A 26,360-nucleotide genomic window follows, 5' to 3' on the forward strand; every position below is an offset into this window, starting at 1 on the left:
GGCAGGGGTCCAAAGATCCCTCCCTCACATCCTGCCTACCTAGACTATCTGGCGCCTTAAGGAGAACGTCTGTGCAGAAGCCCGCAAAATGACGGTGAACAAACGAATCATCCCCAGTTTGGCGCGCAGAGAAAAACATGAGAAAGACTTTAACAAAAAGAAATGGCGAATTAACCCAGCTGGAACCAACATAAAATGTATTTGGTCAAGCAGGTTCATGTTTGAGGCTAATATAATAGCCTGGAACAATACCACGTTTATATAAGATAATCGCGGTAGAAGATTTAGGGTAGTTACCACTGCCACCAGCCAAGTCTTAATGTTAAGTGAGCGAAAAAAGGCTCCAAGAGGTACAGACAACAAGGGATAAGAGTTAACCCTTTCCAATACTCCATGAAAGATGGGGTGTACTGGGTCTGTGGTTTAAAGTGACTATAAAAGGTTAACAGCAACTTTACCTGTTTCTGGTGGACTGCAGTCAGCCCCCGAAAAATTGAGTCAGTGGGAAGTCTCAAAGACAACCCTGTGTCACTGCCCTGAAGGTGCTGTGTAACACACACAAAAAGTGGTGCACATGGAGTAGGTGAGGCTCCAGTGCCGAAGATCACACAAAAAGTGAAAACACACAGAGCAAAACACATATAAGAGTAGGAAAAAAAGGCTCACACTCTTACTAGGTGAAAAATAAATCCGAGAAATCCAGCAAAGCTGCTGGGGGACTCTTTAGGTAAGGGAAAGTAGCCATTTCTTAGAATTCTCCAGGCTCGAGTTCGAATTCCCAGGACTGGACGATTACGCTTCTTTTTGTAAAGTGTCGTTTGTTGCTGGTTGGAGCCGAGGAAGCTGAAGCTAGATCAGAGTTTTCATGAGACTGCTTCACCTCGCCTAACCCCGGCCCACTTTAAGCCCTGCTTGGCATTCCTTTTTCTGTGCTCAGGAATTCTTCTAAATGTGATCTTCTTACTGCGATTCCTGGCTACACATCTCTCAGTGCTTAGCTCATTTTACCTTTCAATGCTGTTTTCCATCAGCCATTCCAATCTGATACAATCCGGTTTCCGCGATCATGGCGAGTGTCTGACTTCTGTCTTTGTCACGGCTTCTGTCATTACTCTAGCATTTGATATTTGCTGAGTACGGCTTACTTTGCTGCATAGTCTTTTATCGGTTCTATGTGATTCGATCCTGATAAATTACTAATTGGCAAATTACTTCTTGGTGGAATTAATCAAGGATGTTTTCTTTTTCTTTTTGAATGAGGGAACACCCCCTTATCCCTCTACATCTATCGATCTTTTTTGCGCCACGGTGAAACCAGCAAAGAAGTAATTTACCACGTTATAATTTATTGGGCTTAAATTATGGTGCAACTTATATTTTATACTCTTGTTTTACTGTATGACAAAGGCTTACATGTATCAAATAATACTGATTGTTACATGAAAACTGCCCCAAAACCAAAGTTACACTCCACAAACATGTGAAACAATTAATGTCAAACACAACGTGCATTCTCAATCACAGTAAGAGCCATCCCTAGTCATTCACATATGCAATGAAGCACATTTGTACAGAAAATCATTATAATAAGAAAACACTTCATCCATTTGTGCCTAATTTGCGGGGGGAGGTGGGGTTGTCGGGGCTGATCTCTGGGACTTATTTGTGAGCACCAGCACGTATTATCTCAGATGCTGCTCAAATATTATGTGTTTTTCACAACTTTATTATTTTAACTGTCAGTCACACAGCAAGCAACAACAGGTGCTAGCTTCGGCAGACCATATACTTAACTTGGACTGATAAATAGAAGATTAACATGGCCCCTGCGAAAGGATGACAAGCAAATTCGTGAAGCGTTCCATATATAACAAAAGAAAAAAAACAAGCAGCAACAGCTCTGCAGAGCTGGGTGCTTCTGGACCCTGGGCCGGATCATTTTTTATTCATGGACTGGATGGGCCAAACTGGCGCTCATGTGTTAGATATCCATTTTTATAAAAGGACATAGACCAGGCAGTGAATGCAGTGGGCACTCATGCACACGGCACCAGTCAGCCTGCATGACATGGGTGCCACTCCACTACTGTATGAACCGGCCGCACTACAGCACCAGCCATGCAGCCGCGGAACCTCGGGCAGCGAACCAGTTTAGCCTTCAGGCAGGCACACACAGGCATATGTGACAGTGTTGGTGGTCTAAGGAATCAGTAGAACATGCAACTCTGCTGCTACTGGACCTCTGCAGGTGGAGGCCCTCAGTGAGCACATGCAGATGGTTTTGGGAGCTTGGAATACATTAGTGTCAAAAGTACTGATATGTGTTAATCCTGAAGGTGGGAGGAACAGCAGTGGCTGGTGGCAGTGGGCAGCGAACTGCCATTCTGATGTGACACGGGCAAACTGTCTGGCTGTGACACTGTTTTTTTAACACAATATGCACTGCTTATGCCATCAGTATAAGGCAAGGAGCAAAGCACAAGATACAGGCATGGATTAAATCAGTACTTCTAAAAGATACAAGAAATAGCTAGCTAAGACAAAAAACAAAAAAAAGATATGCATAAGAAAATTCTTTAATACGTTGCAGAAATATGAAAACTGTAATGAATAACGTTATCACTTAATACATCAATATGAGGTAGAGGATGGTTTGAGTGCAATGTGCTGGTCTTGGGAACAGTGTGATGCTGCGAGGCCTGGGTTCTATAAGGCCTACTCAGCCCTTTCCCCACGCACGTCAGTACATTCAGCGCCATAGTTGGGTAATAGTAATGACTTGAGTATTAGAGCTCTTCGAAAGCGGAGTAATCCTGCATAAAGTACTATGTAAATCATGAAATTGTTATTGGCAGAGTGTGACTATTGAAGTCCATGTGCAAACATCACCGCATTAAGTCACCGATTCATGGATTATTTGAGCCAAAAAAACTGGATTTGTGCACCATTCTGCCCGCAAATCCCTGTTTAACTAATGGGGATTTGTGGGCAGAATGGCGCACAAATCCCGTTTTTTTTGGCGCAAATAATACATGAATCAGTATGTAAGTGTCAGCAAATCATTGTAAACTCACTTTAAGATCATTAGAATAAGAAAATGCATCAATCATTCTCCAGTACAGCAATCAACATAACGCAGGGAAAAGGAAAAGAATACATGCGTAGGTTAAGTCACTACAGAAGGTGTTGGCTTGTGGAGTCCAGTGTGTACCACACACAATGTGGAAGAGAAATAAGGGACGTTTGCCTATTTCTCTCCAACAACAGTTGTTTCGCCCTCCCGTAATCACTATAACGCACCATGACAGATATAACTGTTGTTAGCCTATTTTGTCTTCTATGCCCATACCGAAAAATACGCTTCAATACAGCAAATAGCATTGGCAGTTAAGTCGACGGAAACACCGTTACATTTGAACACACCCATATCTCAGTGCACGGTTTTAAAATGCCAATGTCTTATGTCAATTAGTGTTACGTTAAAAAAAAAAAATAATTCAAATCGAAAACGTGAAGTGACACCTGGCACCTGTTGACCAGCTTTATCGACATTGTCCGATTCAAGACAGATAATTAAATTCAACTGGTATGTGACAGGTTAAAACTCCCGCCTTCCCTTTAAAAATCAGACTGCCCTCTCCTGCTTTAGGCTCACACTGAGCCAAAAGATGAAACAGGGCTTCCTGCGTCAGGCCTCTCTTGGCCGCCATGACATTGTCTCAGGCGTCGCGCAAACTGCGGGTCCGGCCACTTGCTTCCTTCATTGAACATTGATCGTTTGATTAGAGAGGATCAGAGGGGTTGCAGGGGGGGGTCTAAGGGGGCTATAGCCCCTGGTCTTTTGGTTGTAGCCCCGGATAGAATCTCAGGAGCTACAACCAAAAGGCTAGCTAGCCCCCAGTCCCGACAGTTCCAACATCAGCGTAGCCCCGGGTCTTTTCCAAACCTAGCGACACCCCTGGAGAGGATGGACTCTTATGTGGGGTGCGGAGGTTGGGCGGTTGTATATCTGTTATTGTTTTTGTCGCCTGTGTCTTGGGAAAGGGGTGAGATTGTAAGAGTTTACTATTTGCAACAACAACAAAATGACGCTGGTGCAAAATGCTTGATGCGTATCCGCCATTTTTCCAGTGCTGATGGCGAAGGAGTGCCAGTGTTAGGATCAGCCAGTTTAAGTGCCCCCGTGCTGCTCATCTGTCCTGAAGCTCCTACGAGCTGCCTTTTTGCTTTGCTTCTCTTTTGAAATCTGTTCTTACTTACATTAGTCTACTCATTGCAAACTGCTTTATCTCTGACCTAAATCCAGTGTATGCAGGTCTGTGACTGTAGATACGAAGCACCAATCAGCCCGCACATAGCAGGTGCAGGCATGGACTGTTTGTCAAGGTTGCCAGGCCATGTGAAAGGCTGTGGGAATAGCTGAGAGGGCATATGTATAACTGATCATAGTTCATATTTTCAATCCTGCAAAGACACTTCACAAAGCCTTGTTATTTTTATTGTTAGCAAGAACCTGCCACGGTTTTATAATGGGATCAGGGAAATATCTGCACTCTCCCTCTCTCTTTTGCTCTCTCTCGCTCTTTCTCCCTCTCTTTCTCCCGCTCTCACACCCTCACTTACATACAGGCTTGCTGGCACACAGAGTCAGTCTCTCTCACCCTTGTTAAACCTCCATGGCACGCATGCATCCGAACTTTGACTCCTACTTGCTCTTATACTCTAGCACTTGAACACCCTCAAACACGCTTGCTTGCTGTCAAACCTTTGCACACTCAGACACGTGTGACAAATTGAATTCTACAAGGTCGAGTAGGGGTGAAACGGCCCACTCAGCCCTCACATTTCTATAAACAAAAACTAAACACAATCATAGAGGTAAAACACCTTTGCCTTTTGTGATTATGGAGGCAGAGAGAATGCTCTTAAGAGGGGTGTGAGGGTGAACCAGATGTGACCCAAACAACACAATAACACAGTTCAAAATAAAGATAATGTCCAATCAAGGTTGTATAAAAATGTAAACACTTTAATCAAACACACCATATGCAATACAATGAATTGAAAATACTGTATAAAAAACACTACATAGGAAGAATAGAGAAGATGTGACAGATCAAGTAAAGTAGCACTCTGAGCGTAGTTCCAGGGGTGGTAAGTTACTAGCCATGAATAGGATATGTTGTTGTTCAAAACAGGTGCGATCATGACCCAACCGGTCTCTGGTGCCCAAGTGGACCGAGGGGTCAGTTCATGGTCAACAGTAGCTATGTTAAGTTCTTGGTGGGTTGATGCAGTCAGACCCAGCATCAAACGATGACGTGAGTGGATCAAGCTCAGTTTTGGCACGTTGGATTATGTGGGCCCAAGCAGCAAGCGGGCATCAAATTGTCTCTCAAGGATGCAGGTTAGAACGTCCCAAGATTGCGTTACTGTTGGGCCATGCCAAGTCAGGCTTTCAGCTGCTGGGAGGGGGCGATGAGTGACGCTCCATCTGTTTGAGTCGGCAGACAACAGTCGGCAAAGTGGTGACCATGGTTACGTCAATGTGCAGGTCGATGAGGCGACCATTCAAGAGCTAGCTGGGACGAGCTGTTATTATAACCCCTGGTTAGAGTTGGCGTGTGACTCTCCAGTGATTCGGATCGGGTCCCATCGTCGAGCAGTCGCTTCGGCCTAGCAGGTGACAGGCTTAGCTAGAGTATGATGCTGGATCGAGCTGGTTTGAGTGTAAGCAATTTCGAAGTGGTGGAGGAGCACAAAAGCCCGCACCAGCATCTTTACCCTTGTCCAAGGTGCAGTGAACACGGAGCGACCAGTTCTGTGTGGCAGAACAGGGAGCTTTGAGCTTTCAGGGTCTGATTTCCCAGTTTTAAGAGATTCGGATGCAGAGTGGCAGGTCCTGGTCCGCAGCAAAGCCCTGGGAGTGAATAGAGAGCAGTTCTTCCTTGTTCTTTGGACGGGTCCTTCTACACCTCAGGCTGAGGCCTTTGGAAAGTGCAACTTTCCCAAAAGAAGTCCAGTGAATTATTCTCGGTTACTTCAGAGCGAATCTTCCGTGTCTTGAGAGGATCTGAAGATGGGGATGAAGACCCCTTCTTTTAACAGCCAACGTTCCCCAGTGATTGGGCCAAAGCTACCCTGCCTTATTGGTCCAATCCCTGTTTTGGGATGGAGTGGACTGTGCCCTTTTGATGTCACACCCAGAGTGCTTTGCGACAGGGGAAGTGTGAGTGTCAGGAAAGTGAGACAGAGAGAGAGAGAGAGAGAAAGACAGAGAGAGAGAGAGAGAGAGAGAGAAATAGAAACAAAATTGTGGCAGCCTCCTTCCATTGACCAGACTACTCTTGCCTATCAGGATCCCACCACCTACCCTTCTCACTAAGCATACAGGTCTTTAGCAGCAGCCTAGTGTGAGGCTTCTCCTTTTCAATGGGTGTGCTCCTTTGATGGCCGGGGCCAAAACAGCAGCTTTCTGCGCAGTTGTCTCGGGAGGAGTGTGGTACCTTCCCTCACAAAATGATCCAAGAGGTGGCCCGGTCCTCCAGGTTCTTGTTCTTGCATTTATTTCAGAATACACCCAGCTGGCCAGAATACACATCATCTTCCACAGCAGAGCTGACTCACAGGAGCTGACACATGTTTAATGTCAATTGGAATGTGGCAGCTATGATCATAAGTAGTGCCATGCACTATGCACAACCTCGGGCATAGCTTTATTTTTGGGTACCCTGCCACCATCATGGGCTACTTATGATCATCATCGTTTTGGTACATGGACATATCTTAAATACTGTCCCAGTGCTGCAAGGACTTGGCTGTTGCTGTGGCTGTCACATGGGAATCTTGGCACCTTCCAACCTGCTCTGGGCCACGAGTTGAGCAGGCACCACAGATCAGGCTACTCGTGTTGCAGGGCACAAGTACACTATGCTTTTGGCATGGAGTTGACAGAAAAGGGGAATCTGGATGGCAAGGTACCCTCATGGAAATGGAATTACCCTCATCATTCTATTTGTTAATACAAATCAAAAAAGCAAGGGCTTTGCATCGTTGCCAGATGGCAATTCCTCACACCATGCACCCTCACTGACGTCCGCTCTACGCCCCGTTGACCCTTGCACTCGTTTTCCCTTGCTCTCACTCGGTTCATCACACACCTTAAATCTGTCACTCTGGCATAGTTGACCCAGCACAAATACTGGAGGGTGAAAGAGAGTCCAGAGCAAATGAAGAAGTGATGCAGCTCAGTACAAAATGTGCTGTCAAAAGGCCCCAAAAATGAAGTTGTGTGCTGCAAAATGTTCTTTTTGATGCAGCAAACCTTGCCTTTAAATGCTAGGGGCAATGATCGTAATCACAATGTTGAACTATTTGAATGACATGTATTAGTAAACAATCCATCCCATTGGATTTTCCATCGACACAATGTGAAAGAAAATAGGTTTGACATCTGCATTTATTAGTTGAGATGTATATATGCTTATTAAACTGCAAACACGTGTTGTCCCCTTTTAGGCAGGATGCCCCATAATGAGCAGCAGCAGTATTTTCGAGAAGTCTGATCATGGAAATGATCCGTGTTTTACAGATAGAAGGTATAGGGTCTGGCCGTTCAGTTATTGGGTCACAAGAGAACCAAAGGGAGGCCCCCTCTTCTCCCTTTTACAATATGTGCTTTAGTGATGATTTGTAATATTGCAATACATTAGTGGGTGTTTACAAAACTACCAGGGGCCTTTTAAAACATTTCTTAGAGTAATGATCATATTTGCTATGTGTACAAATCTTGACAAATAAAAGATACACCAGAAATTCTACTGCAAAACAATGTGCCTATTTCTTACTCGGGCATCAAGGCACTATTGCATTCAACCTCCCTAGCAAGTTATCGAAACAAGAAGCTGGAAAACAGCTGAAAACAGACTTATATCTTCACCGAGTTTCGAAAGCAACTCTGGTGACAATACAATTCATAACGTTGGAAGAATATCTATGAACATTACACATACAACATACAACAAGGTGTGAGTCCATAAAATGACAAACTGATTTTTTTAAAATATAGTTAGATTCTGGGAGTGAACAGAAACAAGCATATCGGTTGGGCTCTTTGGGAAGTACTAGCATCCTTCATCTCAATTATGCTAGTGTCCTGTCAACGTACAACCACTAATGATATTGGTGAGCCTTATCTCAATGTCAATGGGCCATGACCACTTTCAAGGTGTTCCACTACCTCCGGGTTCCTGAACAATTCCTATCCAACGGTATACGCCTTGTTGCGCTTCTGAAAGCCAGATAGGCTGGACGGACTCTTGGAAGTCTGCCATAGTGTACATACACGTGGTGAGTAGCACTTAGTTGGCATATTGGCCCGGAGGGCTCTGTCATATGTAGTCCAGGACTCCTTTAACCATGCGTCCCCAAATGCGACGACAGGTTTGAATTGGACATTAAAATCTCGTGATACTACAATGTTCTCTGTTCTACTGCACCTCAGAGATCAACAAGTAATCCATGTAACCACTGCAGTTCAGTAATTGGTGCAATCCCAGGTCTTAAATATACGTGTAAAAGATATATCTCCAACCCACACCAGGGACATTGTCACTCAGCAGATCTGAGGCTGATGTGTCAATTATACTGCACTTTGTGTTAGGCCAGTTGAGACCCATACTGAGAGCTTCCACTGGGATGACTGCTGGGTCCTATAAGAGCAGGTGCAAAAAAACTAACCAGATTCATGAGGGAAATCCTGTACCCAGGCTTCCTAAAACATATTTTCCGTGGCCCTTTGTATACATCTATGCCAATTCGTGTCCACCTACTTGTTTTGTAAATGAGGTATGCTCCAGGATACGACATTAATACAAATTGTGTGGCACCAAAAATACATGGTCGGATCAGGACTTACTTTAAATAAATCTGTGGGGGTGCTCTGTACATTAATCAAAATCAATAAAAAATTACTGTCGGCCACAGGTGACAGAAAAATAAGGGCAAAAAGCCTTCTTTTTTGTTTAAGGGGGGCCTGGTACTGAAAGGCAAGGTACACTAAGAAGCTAATAGGAAGCAACCAGGCTACCCCGCCCTTCGGTGCGGAGAAGGTGGGGAGGCCTATTTTGGAAAACTAGTGGTTAAATCAGACTAGTTATACATAATCACACTCAGAGTTAAACAGCTAAAACAACATGTTAAAAACATGAAAACAATTAGACACGAGTCTTAATATTAACAGAAAAATGAATGCATCAAAAGAATTGGTTGATGTGCAATGTGTTGCATATTGAATACTGCGCATCAACCAATTCATTTTTCTGTTAATATTAAGACTCATGTCTAATTGTTTTCATGTTCTATTACATTTTGTTTTAGCTGGTTAACTCTGAGTGTGATTATGTATAACTAGTCTGATGTAACCATTAGAATAGGCCTCCCCACCCTCTCTGCGCCCAAGGGAAGGGTAGCCTGGTTGTTTCCTTTTGCTTCTTAGGCCACAGGTGAGAGAATGGGGCAGACAATTGGCCACAGGTTAAATCGATCAGGCGCTTATACAGATTGGCTGCTAGCTTGATTTTGACATGAGTTCCCACTGGCATAATCTGCCACAACTACATTTTGGACCCTCAGGAGAGGTGTCCTATATTCAACAGGTAAAAATCCATCTGCCCGGAGGTTGTGTGCTCAAACTATTTTGATAACATCACTGTCCCTCTTTTCGGAAAGTCTTTCCACTTCAACTAAGTCACTACGAATTATGGACTTATAAAGCAATGAGTCACTTTTCTCATTGTTTCATTGGTAGCCATTTCTTCCTCTTGTTGATGCTCTTCCCTGATACCAGTCTAGGGGGAATTGACATCATTTGAAATAGCCATTGAGATCTTTATCACCAGAGTTTCTTTGCTGAGATTCCCTGTGGAGGCAGGCTATTGGCAGCATGACAAGCAAAAACAATGCTAATTTAGTGATGGTTTGGTCATTTACAGTGGGCACTGTGCATATGTTTGCACAATTAGGGATCACCCTCCTAGCACTGACTGCTGTCTTTGGCTATATTTTCATGTGTAGACCAACTGGACACCTGCAGGAAGTGGTCACTGTTGTTATAGGAACAATTGGAGTTAGGAGGCAAAATCCAACAGGCGCTGGGTCTGGGGTTAGGGTGAATGGGTGAATGGTCAGATGACACTGCCGATGGCCTTGGCGAGAGGCACACACAGGGGTGTCCACTCTCACCACTGCTGTTCACCCTGGCGATTGAGCCATTTGCAGAAAGAATACAAGAACTACATATGCATCAATGGGTGAGGCTACACACATATAGACTAGTGATATCATTGTACGCATGGTACTGTTTGTGAGAGACCCTATAGTCAACCGAGACCCGATAATGAGGGATGTCCAGAGCTTCGGGGAAATATCTGGGCTGAAAGTGAATGTCTCCAAGTTGGTACTCTTCCCACTGACGTAAGCAGTTGAGCAATACCAGGCTGGCTGGGGATTCCTATGGCATATGACTCAGACACGCTATTTAGCAATCAATGTCACCGGGGACAGCTCTGTGGTGTAGCATAGTAATTATCTGAGAGTTCTAGACCAAGCTAAGGCAGCAATGACACGATGGGGGAATCTCCCTCTCAATCTGTATGGCCGAGTATCCCTTATTATAATTACGCTGCTTCCCAGGTTCCTCTATGTATTTCTGAATGCCCCAATAGGAATACTTCCATAGGGTTAAATCGGCAGTCTCGCAGTTTTCATGGGACGGGAAGCCGGCTAGAGTAGAGTGGGATAAGTGGTGGCACCTTTCAATGAAGGAGGGCTGGCACTACCAGACTTTGAATTATATTACAATGTTGTGCAGGCAGGATAACTTAAAGACTGGTACGAGGCAAAAGGGGATAGGAGGCCTGTTGAAGTGGAAAGAGCAGGGGCGGCACCTAACTTCTTAAGATCAGTCATACTTATGGCACCGGGCATGGCACACCTAACACATAATCTCGTAGAGGCAACCTGCAAAGCATGGATGCGTCTTGAGAACAGGAAGAGGAGAGAGGTCCTATACTCGCCCAGGCTCCCCGTTATACATACACCAGGGATTCCGCTCACTGCAGAGGCAGGTTTTGTAGCCCTGATGAAAAAGGTGGGTATCGCTAACTTTGGGGAACTCTTTCCAGAGGGGAGGTTTATTACACTGGAGGAGCTGAAGGAGAAAGGGGTGATGTCGGCCTTGGACATATTCACGTATTACCGATTGATGATTAGCCTGCATCAGGTATTCACCACACTCCCTGAACAATCCCCGGTCTCCCCCATCCTGGACAAACTACTACAGGGTACAATAGGAAGCAAAGTAACGTCCGATCTATACAACATATGTATGAACATTAGGGGTAAGGACCGAGTGTCACCAAGGGCAAAATGGGAAAGAACCCATGGGAGGGAGATCACATGGACATACTGCTGTACGGGGATTAGGAAAGGAGCCATTAACACACGTTTTAAACTGATCCATTTTAAGTATATACACCAGTTCTACTACACCCCGTCTAAACTAAAGGAATAATTCCCAGACACAATGGGAAGATGTAACAGGTACAATGCTGAATAGGCGGATTTTCTTCATGTGCCATTGAACTGCCCGATTATACAAAGGTACTGGGAAGAGGTATTTGACAGAGTCAGTGGTGTTACAGGTCAAACGATACGCCCAGAACCGCTGATAGGACTCTTGGGATATGCCAAGGAGATCCCCAAACACACTAGGACATCGATCGCACTGCTGCTCATACTAGCCAAGCAGTGGTTGGCAATGCAATGGGGGGGGAGGAACCCTAGCTACTCACAATGGAAATTAGATATAATGTACTGTATAGAAATGGAAAGCGGCTGGGAGTCTTTGAAACCAAATCAAGGCAATGTTGGCAATTTCTGGGATGCGTATACACACTTTCTGATACAACAATCTGAAGAAGGGGGGGAGCGCCGCCAACGCCAGGCTCCGAGTGACACAAGAACCGATTATGGTATAGAGGAGTAATGGCAGGATCTCAGCAGGCAGGAAGACGCCTTAAGGCTCCAATCCGGAAACTGATGCCTTGAAAGACGCATACCATAACATATATGCCTGTTGGGACACAAGGACTATGTTGCATTCTGGAACTGTGGAGGTGTACCGGGAAAGAGTGGAATGAGGGGGAGGGAGGTTTGTGGGCACACAGGGTTGATAGTTTGTTTTGTATGTTCCTAAATGCCAATAAAAACATGTTTTTTTAAAAAAAACATTACTTAGGTTTTAGAAATTGAGATCATCACATAGAATAGCATGGCCTAGAATAGAATGAGAATTACAAATGGGGTGGCTATACTCTCCTCGGCTGGATTAAGAACCAAGATAGGTAAAGAATAAAAATTGCTGCTCTGTCGCGACTCGGTTTTAACAAAGAAGAGCAAGGGAACATCGTAACATTATTTACCCAGGACCTGTTCCAACATCTGGACCGGTGAAAATCTGACATGACATAGAATGGCATTAGCATTTTCCGCAAAGTCAATTAAATTATTTATTGGATCAGAAAAGGATTTGCTAATTATAGTGAAATGTATGTTCTCTATTTGATAGTCTGGGGTCTTACCGGCAAGCTCAGAATTATGTCCAGGTTCTAGGCCTTTAGCTTGGGCTAGCTCTTTGAATGCTGGAGGCAGGTCCTCAGGATTGCCTACCTGACAGGATACCGGGACATTGTAGATCGCTTTGGTTGAATTAGCAGTGGATAGCTAATGCCTGTTGGGATCTGAGCCCACATCTTTTACATTTTTAAGGCGTATTCACTTCTCTATTCCCTTGGCTGGACCGCTCTTAGGATCCTTATCTTTATCCTTCAAATCACTTAACATAACCTCAATTTCATTAAATGGATTTTTGTCATGTTTAATTGCTGCCATTTTTAAACATTTTTAAACGTGTCTTCTTCTTTAGAGGCACAAAGGAGAGGCGGGTTGTAGAATTGTATTTTGTCATCTTAGTAGATACAGCTAGACATGAATACATATGACTAATCTCAGCTATAGGATTAATGGTGACAAACACACAAAATATTCCTTAAATCCTAAAATAACTATTAAACATATAAAAACGCATTATATCACACAATTTTCTCTAAAAATCTGATAGATGTACAAGCTGCATGAACACAGAACACCCAGAGAACCAAGAGTTGAGAGGAAAAAGATTCGATAGATTAAGGAAGTCCACACCTGCATATAACACTGCCTGAGTGGATTGAGAGGCTTATCCGAGGCCATCGCCCCACCCAACTGGTGCATTCTTTCGACAAAGTCACAAATGATCCACATTCTAATGTGCCTCTGCCAAACCCGCGTGCGGATTCTGCTTCGTCTTTTAGACATTGAAAGTTACACATAGCAAATCCACTATGTACGCGCTTGAAACAGGCTGTGTAAGAAGCCTCTCAAACAACTTCAAATTGAAAAGTGGGAATATATAGTTTCCCATAGCCAAACTCTTATATGCTTTTAGCTCTTGGTGTTTGTTTTTAGAGGCACTCTATATAGCACATCAACTCAAATACTTTAAGAAGGAGGTTTTGAAGAAAGATGTACTGGGCCACATGGAACAACCAACCATACATGTGTGTATGTTGAAGATAATTCTGCAAAAGGCAGCACTTGGCAGCGCACATCACAGTGCTTCTCCAAGTGTGGAGATGTTGTCCCCAAATGTACAACCTTCTTCCTGGACCTCTTCCACTCCTTAAGGTCCTATTGTCAGCATGTATAGAACTACAGTTGCACAGAAGACTACACTTGGTAATGCATGTCACAGCGCTTTGCGAATTGTGGATGTGTTAACCCCCAACATACAGCATGAATACTGGACCTCCTCTTCTCCTCAAGGTCCTAATCCTGTCATCTCTGGAGCAGATGATTCCACAGAAGCCTGCATTTGGCACTACACTTCACTCTGTCTCACCAAGAGTCACCATTTTGACCCCCAATTCAAAGCATGCCTCCTGGACCTCCTCACCTCTTCAAGGTCCCAAAACTAGTGTGCAGTCAGACAATTTTGCAAAGAAATTGCAATTGGAAGACTGTGCTTCACCAAGTGTGAAGGCTGTAGCCTGCATTGCAGAGTGGTCATCCTGGACTTTCTCTGCGGCTCAAGGTCCTAATGTTCGCGTCCCCGCTAATTTTTAGCACGCACTAACTGGTGCATGCTAACAATAAAGCTACTAAAAAGAGACATTCTCAAAGGCCTCAGCTAGACTTGCTCGTGATTTATGCCTCAAATTGTAGGCATTAAGAGTTAACCATACCACATGGACTGTATATAAACTTAGTACAGACTGTGTGGGAAGTCTTTCTGTTGTCAAAAACATTCACCCAATAAAATCCTATTGTATTGTGTTGTATATACAAAGCCACTCACTATAAGTATATAAATAAATAAATAAATACATAAATACAATCCGAACACATCTCTTCAAACTGCAAAGCTATGGAGGGCTGCAGAAAGCTTCACTGCAAACCTATTGGTTCAAACAGCCAAGTTCTTGTTATATTCTTTTATCTTCGGGTGTTTGTTCTGAGTGGCACTCTGCATATCAAAGAAACACAAATAAGTTCATAAAAAGAGGGGCTTGGAGTCAGAAAGCATGCAGGCGAGCATCCAGGAATAACTAGCCATCGCTGGGTGTATCGAGGAAGATGATTCTGCAGAAGGCTGCACTTGGCAGCACACTTCTCTGCGCTTCGCCAAGTGTGAAAGGTTTAACTCTCAACACAGAGTGTGCTTCCTGGACTTCCTCTGCTCCTCATTGTGGCAATGCGTGCATGTATGAGACACGCGATTCTGCAGAAGACTGCACTTGCCAGCACACTTCTCTGCGCTTCGCCAAGTGTGAAAGGTTTAACTCTCAACACAGAGTGTGCTTCCTGGACTTCCTCTGCTCCTCATTGTGGCAATGCGTGCATGTATGAGACACGCGATTCTGCAGAAGACTGCACTTGCCAGCACACTTCTCTGCGCTTCGCCAAGTGTGAAAGGTTTAACTCTCAACACAGAGTGTGCTTCCTGGACTTCCTCTGCTCCTCATTGTGGCAATGCGTGCATGTATGAGTCACGAGATTCTGCAGAAGCCTGCACTTGGAAGCACGCTTCTCTGCGCTTCGCCAAGTGTGAAAGGTTTAACTCTCAACACAGAGTGTGCTTCCTGGACTTCCTCTGCTCCTCATTGTGGCAATGCATGCATGTATGAGACACGCGATTCTGCAGAAGCCTGCACCTGCCAGCACACTTCTCTGCGCTTCGCCAGGTGTGAAAGGTTTATGTTGTAAAGTAACTTCATACTCTTCTTAAGGTTACTTGATAGTTCTTTATTATGAGTTACTTAAGCTGTTACAAGAGAAGGACCACCGGGTCCCATCACCCAGGCTCAACTGACAGCATTGGAACTCTGGAGCGAAGCTCTTAGTCAAACATTCCATGCACTCACAGTGTTCCAAGCCATCTCATGCTTCCTCAACAAGTAACATCACAACACATCTCCCTTTCTATAGGCAATGCAAAAAGATGTCGAATGCAGTCAACACAATAACGCAGTCAACATAATAACATCTCTTCCCTTTCCGATGACAACCTGTCAGAGAGATTATTAACTTGCTCACACCCCTCCCAGGCACAGACAACCTAAAAAAAGAAAACGCTGTGCTGGGGAACCTAACTGAACATTTCACTGTATGCATACCTCTCCTCACATGACACTACAAGGAAAGACCCATCCCAGAGCAAACGTTAATGGACCTTACTCTAAGGAGAACTATGCTGATGAAATTTCATCTTTTAGAGATGATGCAACTCAAAACATTAGGGCGACACCAATGACCCCATGGTATCGGTCACCCACACACACATGGAAAGATCCTCCCTACCAAACGTGATACTAACCAAAATACTGGGAGAAACCACCTCCTTACACTTTGACCTACTCAAAAAAAAACGTTAACTCCTCACCAAGTGGGGCGCTATCCCTATTGACACTGGGACGCTATCCCTATTCACAGTGGGACGCTATCCCTTAACATTGGGACGCGATCCCCTTCACAGTGGGACGCTATCCCTTCACTATGGGACGCTATCTCTTCTCAGTGGGACGCTATCCCTTCACAATGGGACGCTATCCCTTCACAATGGGACGCGATCCCCTTCACAGTGGGACGCTATCCCTTCACTATGGGACGCGGTCCCCTTCACAGTGGGACGCTATCCCCTCACTTTGGGACGCTATCCCTATTCACAGAGGGACGCTATCCCTTCTCTCTGGGACGCTATCCCTTCACTTTGGGACGCTGTCCCTATTCGCAGGGGAACGCTATCCCTTCACTTTGGGACGCTATCCTTTCAAAATCCCATCCTCGTCGCCATTGTTGTAAAGTAACTTCATACTCTTCTTAAGGTTACTTGATAGTTCTTTATTATGAGTTACTTAAGCTGTTACAAGAGAAGGACCACCGGGTCCCATCACCCAGGCTCAACTGACAGCATTGGAACTCTGGAGCGAAGCTCTTAGTCAAACATTCCATGCACTCACAGTGTTCCAAGCCATCTCATGCTTCCTCAACAAGTAACATCACAACAGTTTAACTCTCAACACAGAGTGTGCTTCCTGGACTTCCTCTGCTCCTCATTGTGGCAATGCGTGCATGTATGAGACACGCGATTCTGCAGAAGACTGCACTTGCCAGCACGCTTCTCTGCGCTTCGCCAAGTGTGAAAGGTTTAACTCTCAACACAGAGTGTGCTTCCTGGACTTCCTCTGCTCCTCATTGTGGCAATGCGTGCATGTATGAGACACGCGATTCTGCAGAAGCCTGCACCTGCCAGCACGCTTCTCTGCGCTTCGCCAAGTGTGAAAGGTTTAACTCTCAACACAGAGTGTGCTTCCTGGACTTCCTCTGCTCCTCATTGTGGAAATGCGTGCATGTATGAGTCACACGATTCTGCAGAAGACTGCACTTGGCAGCACGCTTCTCTGCGCTTCGTCAAGTGTGAAAGGTTTAACTCTCAACACAGAGTGTGCTTCCTGGACTTCCTCTGCTCCTCATTGTGGCAATGCGTGCATGTATGAGTCACGCGATTCTGCAGAAGCCTGCACCTGCCAGCACGCTTCTCTGCGCTTCGCCAAGTGTGAAAGGTTTAACTCTCAACACAGAGTGTGCTTCCTGGACTTCCTCTGCTCCTCATTGTGGCAATGCGTGCATGTATGAGACACGCGATTCTGCAAAAGACTGCCCTTGCCAGCACACTTCTCTGCGCTTCGCCAAGTGTGAAAGGTTTAACTCTCAACACAGAGTGTGCTTCCTGGACTTCCTCTGCTCCTCATTGTGGCAATGCGTGCATGTATGAGACACGCGATTCTGCAGAAGCCTGCACTTGCCAGCACACTTCTCTGCGCTTCGCCAAGTGTGAAAGGTTTAACTCTCAACACAGAGTGTGCTTCCTGGACTTCCTCTGCTCCTCATTGTGGCAATGCGTGCATGTATGAGTCACGCGATTCTGCAGAAGCCTGCACTTGGCAGCACGCTTCTCTGCACTTCACCAAGTGTAAACGTGTCAACCCCCAGAGCACAGCATGCTTCTGTATCCCCCTTCGCTCATCATCTATGTGATAGCTGACTGCGCATATTCTATTGTTTGCCTAGTTTACAGCAACACTGTGATGGACATCAGCTGAGAAGTGTCAGTTTTAAAAAAGTATTGACATTACACCATGTATGTTCCAAGCCTATTTATTGCACAAGCTCAGCACTACCAAGATTGCTTTGAACCTAGTTCAATGTCACTTCTTATAGTGGGACTGGAAGTGTGAAGGCTGGGTAAGCTATGCCAGCGTTTGAACCTATCACAAACAGGTTATTTACAAATTTAACCAGCAGGTCCATGAAACTATCTCTTCGACTTGAATGCGAGGACATTGCATTGGCATTGTGAAAATTACCTATGCCTTCAGTCACAAAATTGAATGTCAGTACAGTGTGAGTGAAATTGTTCATGTTCCTATTGGCAAATAAAGACATTGGTTATGATTAGTCAATGGGCCTCATTCCAAGATTGGAGGTAGTCATGGCGCTATTTGCGCCATGACTGCCTCCAATAACGGGTCCGGCACCGGTATGGTTCAATGGGGACTTACCGGTGTAGTCCGACCTTTGCGGGAATGGTAAGTCCCCATTGTAAAAGCCATTCCCCATTCCCATTTGAGCACCCATAGGGATCAATGGGAATCGGGAAGGCGCTAATAACGGTACAGCAAATTGCGGTACCGTTATTAGCTCTGAAGTCCCTTAACGGGTCCCGTCCATAACGCCTGGTCAGACCAGGCGTTAAAGGAGGGACCCGCTAAGGGAACTCGTAGTAGGGCGGTAAGGGAATACCAGCACCGGTCTCCTTACCGGTGCCTGCTATCCCTTTCCGCCCTACTCGTAATGAGGCCCAATGTGTTCTTGAGGGAGAAAGTAGTGCAATTGACCGTTTTTTTTTCAAAGCCAATGTACATTATTATTACCAAAGTGGTCACTTTGGCCCTTCTTCTCCAACATACGTGTCTCCTGTTAGCATACCTGCTTACAACATTGCCCTGTATGTAGACATTTACATTACATATAATTGAGCACACACCTGTAATTGGTCCACTTGTGTGATCAGAAATAAACTGAGGACCTTTGCAGTGGGCCATGGCGAACCATGTCAAGTAACATTTTGTCTCCCAATGCCTTTCAATGGAGCCAGAATTCATGTTTTTGGGCTAAAATGGTTACTCCTGGTGGCCCTCGGCAAGCAGCGCCCTAGGCAGCTGCCTAGTGTTGCCTTACAGTAGCACTGACCCTCAACAACAGGTAAGTGATGCCTTTGCGTGTTTCTATGTGCCTGGGGGTGAACCTCAAATGGAAACGCCATGTGTAGAACAACTTCAGCGACATAATGATACAAAGAAAGACATGATATGCAGTCCTGTAGGTGGCTAAAAATAGACATCATGTATCATTTCATAGCATGAGAGGAACAGAGAAAGCCATTGGCGTGACATGCGACCTTTTACCTCAGGAACCTGGTTGAATACAACAATACATCAGTTTCAAATTGCTGGTTTGGATGTACTTGAGAAATGACTACTATCGACACGACACGCTCTTATAAAGCCCACTTGAGAGCATATAGTTAGGGAAACAGCAATGTGCGTCATTGAGCATAATACCTGAGGGCTGTTTTGCAATAAGTGCACATTTATTTGCACAGATTGTACCAAAGCAAAACCCTAGGCCTGCCGTTTCATGAACTCTGAAGGTTCTGGCTTGGCAGTCACTTTAAAAATGATTGCTTCCGTTTTCTGCTCTGTAAATTATTACTGTAATATTTGTGTTCCAATTCATTTGAATACCTGCCATCTGTTGTATTATATGAAACACAATAAATGTGAACTTCTGAAGTCCCAGGTTTGACTGAAACTGTGTAAATAAGTTAAAAAAACAAAAATGTGATATTGAAATGGGCAAATGTTTTTTTACTTTTCAAATCTATTTTATAGATGCTCAAATAGAGTAAATATTACTTTGGAGAGAGAAAGACATATATGATGAACATGTGGGACTCCAGCAAGTTGTGTCTGTATCTGACACCGTATTCTGACTGGAAGGGGCAGTCACTGCCTCTTGTCCAGAAATGGACCCAACAGAATACCCTTGTTGTGAAAAATACCCACCACATGAGCCAGGCCTTTGAATCCACTCTCAGGTACAATTTCAAGCCAAACTGGAGCCAAATTAGAAAACCTCTAACGGACTTCAGAGTTCAGAAAGTAAACATATGCCTCCTGGAGACCTTTGGATGATAAATCTCCAGGCAGATCAGTGGAAGAGTGTGCTGCAGTGCCTCCATCTTGAATTTATCATCAACACAAAATAATTCTCGTTCAAGTTGAGGAATACACTTGCTCCTCCAACGGCATCATTAGAGTAAGAATCACAGAGAGCCAGGTTTAGAACTACATAGTAACTCATCAGGGTAGATTCAAGCTTTGTGTCTTTCAGGTCAGAGAGGCTTCAGGTGTTGTGAAAGTGACTGTAAAGTGTGCCCTGTAAGGTTAGCTAGCATTCAGTTCACTAGCAATATAGCCAGAAACTCTGTATGTCTACCCAACAATTAAAACAGAGGATGGAAAGCTTTGTCCGAATTGTTTCATTTTATAGTACTCTGGGACAAATACTTTGCACCATACTGCGCAGAATGGGCAACATGTTGAATAGTAGCTAAAGGGTTGGAAGAGAGTACCTGTGGTACTGGGCAGAGGCTGTTCAACAGGTATATTAAGGTTGGAGCCGAGATAAAATAGCATATGATGGATATCTGACCTATGGATACATTTTCCCTTAAAATCCAGATGTGTTTCCTGTCCCTGCTCCTCCTGATAATCAGGTGAAGGCCACATGGAAGTGAAGATGGTACTGCAAAAGAACCCAGAAGAAGCAGGAGAAGCAATCCATGTCTTCCATGCATCATTAGTATGTGTAGCTCTAGCTTCTAACATAGAAGAAACCAAAGCTCTCACAAGTGTGTGTGAGATGGAAGGACTCTTTGTTTGAGAGCAAGTCGTTATTCAGGAGTTAGGCTGTCACAGTATAGACCCCGCACAAAATTGTGTTGTCCGTAGACAAATGCAAGCCCTCCAACCATTTACAATACAATTCACTCTTTTAGAGTGCCACAAAATCCCTTCCAAGAAGGAATATGCTTGAAAAATCTGATTTCTAGACAAAGAGCATTTTATTTGTTACATTTCTTTTTATTTTATTCATAAACTGATTATCATGTAACTGATTATCAACTAAATACATTTACAACATATACCATAGTAACCACTGATTACCCATGATTAAAAAACAACTGTAAAAAAACATACACACATTACACCAACTAGTGAACACATATCACACATCATTCATCCCATAAACTTTCATCCCCATTCATACCCAGAACCTTTCGTACTTGTGCAATGAACTCAATGTAATCTATTCTAAAACCAGCATATCTGTCTATATTGTGGATATTTCAGTGCTGGATGTTAGTTTGTTTGCAACTAAATTGCATCAACATCAATCTTAGAAGAGGAATATGTTATCAACCTTGCTTAAAACATATGCTAATTGCCACATATTTCTTTGTATATAAACCCAATTCATAGCCAACTCCCAGTGAAGTTAGATCTAAGATTATGTCTACTAGAGTTTTGGGCAACTAGATAGTAGTACAATTTCCATCTAGTGCACCTCATCAGGACATATACTCCTTCAAAAATACAATTTGTTAACAACATTTCAAGTTGGTTTGTGCTCAATCTAGTCCAATGATTGCCATATAGATTATTCCAGCTTGCAGTTTCCAAACCTTCTATAGGTCAGATGTGTTACAAAAAAAAAGCTGGTAAGAGAAAAGAGACAGGGAAAAAGAACATAGTGAAACACTGTGCTCCAATCATTCTATACACCATCCTCTATATTGTAAACAATTGTTATTCTTTAAAAACATAGCACTATGCTTTGTCTTATCAAAATCCCCAACCATCTGGGGCATCATCTGAATCAGTTTTTGTTTATTAACATAAAAGAAAGGCATTGTCCTTTCTTGTGAGTTATGGAAGGATAGTGTGGCTGACCCTTGCTGACACCATATGGACTCAGGCACGCCCACTCCAACTGAAGAGCGCCTTGGTTACTGGCCCAGTTTGATGCATTTATCATTAATCACAGACCCCTGGTTGTGTCCACAGCATTGAAAAGTTAAAAAGAGTCGAGTTTTCAAGACTGCCCCAAGTGGGCCAATGTACTACAAAGGGTTCAGGGTTATCAAATACACTGGTCTTACCCAATGGTTTTTGGATGAGAGAACAATGGATGCTCCGCAGCGTGCATACCTATTCATAGGGAAAGATGTCTGTGCTATATCCCTGCGGATTGCTCAACTATTAATATTTCATCCGTTCGATACTCTGTTGCATCCGTGATATAAACATACATATAGATATGATGTAAAGATGTTATATACACCCTGCATGGTTGCTGCATACTTTCATGCAAATGTATATTTAGATGGATTACATAATGTTATATGCACCCAGCATGGTTACTACATACTGTTATGCAACTGTCTGTTGGGATGGATTGCAGAATAACATTGAGAGCAAAGAGAGTTACCTTGAACAGGCGTCATATCTACTTCAAGGTACACCTCCTCGCCCCAACACACGAACAATAGGTGGAAGGGACCCAAGAAAAGCCTGGTTTCTCATCCCGTTCTGAGTACTAAATGGTGCCACTTCCTCATTTACAACGTCCACTGTGAGCTTTGGGAGAGTCACACGAATGTGGACAGAAAGAAAAGGGGGGGAGAAGAAGAAGGAAGGAGCTACTTCAGATAATATTCCATTCTTATCCCTCCATGGGTCTCAACATGGCAGAGGATGTGGCTCAGATCAGTGAGCCTATCCCCGCTGGGCGTGAACAGCCACATCTGCCGGCGTTCCAGGGGGCCAGCAAACCGGTTCTGGCCCCCGGGGGCACCCGCCCGCAATACCGTCCCGGCACACAGTCGGGGACTTGGCCAGCGGCTGACACGGGGCAATTAAGATACCTGCATTCATTGGAGCCCAAGACCAGGGATCGCATGGCTCACCGATGGGAAAACAAGTTTCCTCGGCCATGGGGAGTCTCGGCCCCCGCCTCGAGTTACGTGGCAGGCACCCACCTCTGAAAATCCTGTTGCCCGGACAGCATTCTGCCACTGGTTACTCACTCGCACGCCGCCTGAACTGGTATAATCAGCGCGTGAGTGATCACCATTTTGACCCCATTACTGGTTGACGTTTTACGACGTGACTGCTTTTCAGGTTCGAGGGGAGGAGCCACTGCTGCCCTCCCTATCACATCTATTGTTACATGTCTTCCTGGAGGGTTTGTTCAAAGGCCAGTAAAGGCCGGTGCCCCCGCAAAAAAGGGACCAAATTAAATTGCGTATATATCTTCCATAGTTATCAACGGTGCCACGAATCACATTTCCATGATCCACTCCCCTCTTGGGGCGACCATAACCATCACAAAGTGCCAAAAGGTTTTTATTGAAAATATTTTTGTTTAAATCAAATAGTGAAAAGGGACCACTGTGCCAACTTTTGGGTTTATTACATTCTTGTTGTCCCAAAGTATGTTCCCTGTTGCGGAGTACCTGGATGAGCGCAATGGAAGCATCAGACCCCAAGCATCAATATCATACTGTGATTGATAATAATGTGTCTGTGCTTTCCGTCATTTTCCTTCCCTTCTCTCCAGAACTATTAGAAAAACAACATACATACTTTTTTCATGGTCTTGATGTATGCATTTCCCTCTTTCCACTTATTCTCTGTAACTGGATGGAATTTATATAGGAAAAGGCCAAGTGATAATGGTGGTCCCCTTTTGGCACCAGATCATATGGGTCCCCTAATGAGACTTCTGACCACAACTCTGGGAATAGATGCTGACTTTCACGCCCAGTCCTCTGATGAGTTCACATGTGTCAATTCTTTCATAATGACGTTTCAGCCTTTTGGTTTACGCGTTTAAATTGTGAGCCTTCAACGGTTAAGTCTTTCTTATAATTCAGCTTGAGCTGTACAGGTCTCTTTTAAGGCCTCTAATAGTAAAGCATGCGTCCACCACTGAAAACGCTTCAGGAAACAGTGCGCCTATGAAGAACTCAGACCTTATTACTACAAGGAACTTATCATGCCACACGTCCTCCAAGAAGGATTTAAGAACGTCCATGCTTAGCCAATTTTATCGTTCAATGATCAGGTTACAAATATTGTGAGATCCCTGGTGAGTTAATAAAATGTTTTGTTCAGAAACCTTTAAGGGGCATTATTTTGGCCAGAACAACCTCTAAATTTAGTTATTCTTCATGGACTTTTCTTGTTGCCATGTTTCGATAATGCTGTATTTGAACCTTTTTGGGAGGAGGTAATAATGTCTTGATCCCTGAAAGGCATGGTCTAGTAAAAAATGTTATTGTCCCAATGGGTCGGCCATGTTTTTTTAAGCCTAAGTGGGTCGATTTTAGAAAACTTTCCTATGGACCTTACCCGAGTTTTCGTCCATTAAACGCATGAGAAAACAAGCACCAGGGAGCCGCCATTTTCTGTTAATCCTATCTTTTCCTCAATCGCCCTGGCTGACCTGCTTTTGCGGCACTAAATCAATTCCCCCGCCCCTGAGCCTGTCATCAGCAGACTCGTACCGCCCATTTCCCAACGCCAAAGCACGTCTTGTGTCAACATTCGCTGCGCTTCAGCTAATGACGTGTCGCCATGGAAATGGCAGGACGCCTCTCTCCTCAATAAGTATAAACAGACCGTTTCACAACACACAGCAGCCGATTTTCGATTCCATTCCTCTCTCTGTGTTACTTAGAGTATTCTGTGACTCGTTTCAGTGCTCTGGTCAGCTACCTTCGCCGCTTGTAGCCCGTGTGAACAGATAGCAGTACCACCGCTATCAATTATTTTAGTTTGTTTAACACACAATGGCTACAATACTGCCCTACATGTACGAGCCCGAGTATACCGAGGAGGAACTACTGGAAAGGGAAGCACGCGAAAACGATGGGGATTCGGACGGCAGTTGGCAGGACGAATCAACAGATGAAGAGCCTGGGCCTAGTCGAATGGACGGCGTCTCCACCTGGTGCACATGCAATCGGTGCGAGCTAATGCCAACTGAGGACGAGAACTGCTGCTGCCGAGAAAACTCGGGATGCCTGGCCTACATTTCGGAAGGCGAGCCACGACCGCAATGCATCACCGAGCTGCCAGACTTCAGGGCAGCCTGCCTCACACGGGCCGTGTTGAGAATAATCATGGTGCTTATACACGAACTTCGAGCAACTGTTCGTCCTCGTAATCCGAGTAACGAGTAAGTATACTCTGCTTGTCATGCCACTCCTATTTCATGTTCTTCTACTATATCCAAAATTACGTCTACATATCATTGTAACGCATGTAAGTCATTCAATAGTGTGCATTGTCTAGATAGCATTTGTCCATGTAAAATGCCATTAGTTACAAGGATTGTCATTGACAACAAACGTTTATTAAACTTATCTGGGTCATTTAAAAACAGTTTGTTTCATTCCTTTTCACAGGTGGTACAGGCTGGTGGCCTATCGTTCCTTTACATGGTGGCTTCACGGGAGGCTTGGACACCGCGTTCGAAGAGTGATACCCGCTTGTGCCGTTCGTGCCATTAGAGAAACGTTCCCGAGTGACAGCGGTCAGTACAGGGGATTTTCTCTCGCTGTGCTACAACCTGACCTGTATAATCTTTAAAGTCTTGTATTTTTGTTTCATGAAAATAAGATACAAAATAAAACACCACATATATTTTAACAACGTTTGTCTCGATTTTTTAAATGAATCAAGTGTGTCTCCATTCAAGGATGGACGTCAGACATCTGTGCTCTGAATGGGTGAAGGTCTGGTTGCTGTGAAGCAGGGTGGTCACTATCTAAGCTAACATAACATATTCTCGATAATGCATGCACTAAATAACACTTGTTCAAAGTCTTTCAGTAGGTTATGTCTCTATAAAAGTCACACATATATCTTTACTAACAATTACCATTGGATTATACAGGCCTTAGGGTCTTGGCCACTATAATACACCGGTTGAAGTGTGGGTCTGTGCTCACAAGAATCTCCGGTATGTGGCATTTGTTATTGATAAGCAACGATATACTATCATTGATATAAAGGCGATATACTGTATATTGATATAAAGGCGGTTCGCGCCGGTGGATGCGCGCTGGCATGGGGGCTGTGACGGGCGCAAACGGCCAAGGGTCCAAACTACATGTACACTTCAAAAGGTGTCCCACGCCAAGGGGCCATCGGTCACATGGCCTCCTCAGACCCCGTGTCTCCAGGCAGGCCTCCCCTGAGGCAGGCCGCCCCCCTGCAATCCACATAAGTGTGTCTCCATTCAGCAGTCTTCCTGTGCCTTATCTGCACGCCCCAGGGCCATCCATGCCACCCCCCTCTATCAAAGGCGGTTCGCGCCGGTGGATGCACGCTGGCATGGGGGTCTGTGACGGGCGCAAACGGCCAAGGTGCCAAACTACATGTTCACTTCAAAAGGTGTCCCACGCCAAGGGGCCATCGGTCACATGGCCTCCTCAGACCCCGTGTCTCCAGGCAGGCCTCCCCTGAGGCAGGCCGCCCCCTAATACCACGACATACATATGTCATTCA

At 44.6% G+C, this 26,360-nt stretch overlaps 1 non-coding gene across 1 annotated transcript; it reads left to right on the plus strand.

Annotated features, from left to right (window-relative positions):
• The first annotated feature begins 1,763 nt into the window (after window positions 1-1,763).
• LOC138570492 (U6 spliceosomal RNA) lies at window positions 1,764-1,871 on the plus strand. The gene has a single exon (XR_011303537.1). It is a non-coding gene; the product is annotated as a U6 spliceosomal RNA (small nuclear RNA).
• Window positions 1,872-26,360: the final 24,489 nt, after the last annotated feature.

Source organism: Ambystoma mexicanum, chromosome 2q, assembly GCF_040938575.1.
Source record: "Ambystoma mexicanum isolate Mex_15411 chromosome 2q, UKY_AmexF1_1, whole genome shotgun sequence".
Lineage (NCBI taxonomy): Eukaryota > Metazoa > Chordata > Amphibia > Caudata > Ambystomatidae > Ambystoma > Ambystoma mexicanum.